This window comes from Pundamilia nyererei, unplaced genomic scaffold, assembly GCF_000239375.1.
Source record: "Pundamilia nyererei isolate P.nyererei 1_Seehausen unplaced genomic scaffold, PunNye1.0 scaffold00424, whole genome shotgun sequence".
NCBI lineage: Eukaryota > Metazoa > Chordata > Actinopteri > Cichliformes > Cichlidae > Pundamilia > Pundamilia nyererei.
Genome location: NW_005187825.1, coordinates 109,293 through 110,512, shown reverse-complemented (window position 1 = coordinate 110,512; position 1,220 = coordinate 109,293). Strand labels below are relative to the sequence as shown.

The following is a 1,220-nucleotide window of genomic DNA, read 5'->3' as shown; positions in this document are numbered from 1 at the left end:
GAGGAAAAGCAGCTTGTGTAAAGTTAACCATGACACACATGTGCCCAGGCACTGAGACAGTGTTTAAACCTGTTTAAGGTGTGAGGAGTGGGTGGCTTGTAGGTCACACTAATAAGTGAGAATGTAGTAATGTCTTATAGCTCCACAAAACAAACAGCCCAGGAAAATGACTTGAAATGGCTTCATGCAGCTGTTTACCCGAAACAACAGTTTTCCCTGTCTGTACTGTGCTGTGGTTATATACTCTGGAGCACCTCTATGGCTCCAGTTTACAACTGTGAAATGTGGACCAGCCGTTCACTCCTGTACAGGAAGTGTGGACCGACTGTCCATTTGAAGGGTTTGAGTTTCTGATTCCAAAGGGTGTTCCCCAACAGCAAGTGCAGAAACTGGGGAGTAGATCCATCTAGATCACAGGTGTCTAACTCCAGGCCTCGAGGGCCGGTGTCCTGCAGGTTTTAGATGTGTCCTTGGTAATTTGGTCATTTAAATGTTCCTCCTCAAAATGTCTTGAAGTTCTCCAGAGGCCTGGTAATGAACTAATCATGTGATTCAGGTGTGCTGACCCAGGGTGAGATCTAAAACCAGCAGGACACCGGCCCTCGAGGCCTGGAGTTTGACACACCTGATCTAGATGATGAAAATCTAGTCAAGTGCAAGTAGCCCTCCTGATTATAGAGCCTAAAAAGGCTAGGTTAAAGATTTACAAATGTCCACAAATTTAGACTTTAAAGTGCAAAATATTGTATTTAAGCAAATGATAGGAATCATGTAATTAAATCACCTGATTGTATTCAAACTTAACTGCTCTACTTTATCCTAATGCTGATTTCTGAAACTGTTCTTGAGCTGAATGAAACAGAAGAGGAAGCATGCCCTGATGAAATCCTTTCCTGCCATGCCCGAAAGTCCAAATGGGGAAGCAGTGACTCATTACCAACTTCTCACTTCCTTTCATACTTTAATTCAACATGACAAAAAATAAGTAGAGAATAAGCCAGAAATTAAACTAATGTTGGGTCGTTGTTAATGCTGCTCACTGAGTCCAGTCTTCTTCTGATGTGACAATCTGCTCAGCAGGAAAGTAGAAGAAGAACCCGACCCTCCCTAAACAGCTCATATAACCACATGCATCGTCTATTCACAGACACACACAGACAGACACACACACACACACACACACACAGACAGACACACAGACACACACACACACACACACA

At 43.2% G+C, this 1,220-nt stretch overlaps 1 protein-coding gene across 1 annotated transcript in view; it reads left to right on the top strand.

The window, feature by feature from the left end:
• The window catches only part of LOC106456545 (uncharacterized), a 12,781-nt gene that overhangs the window by 886 nt on the left and 10,675 nt on the right, over positions 1-1,220 (top strand). The gene's annotated exons all lie outside the window — the stretch shown is intronic.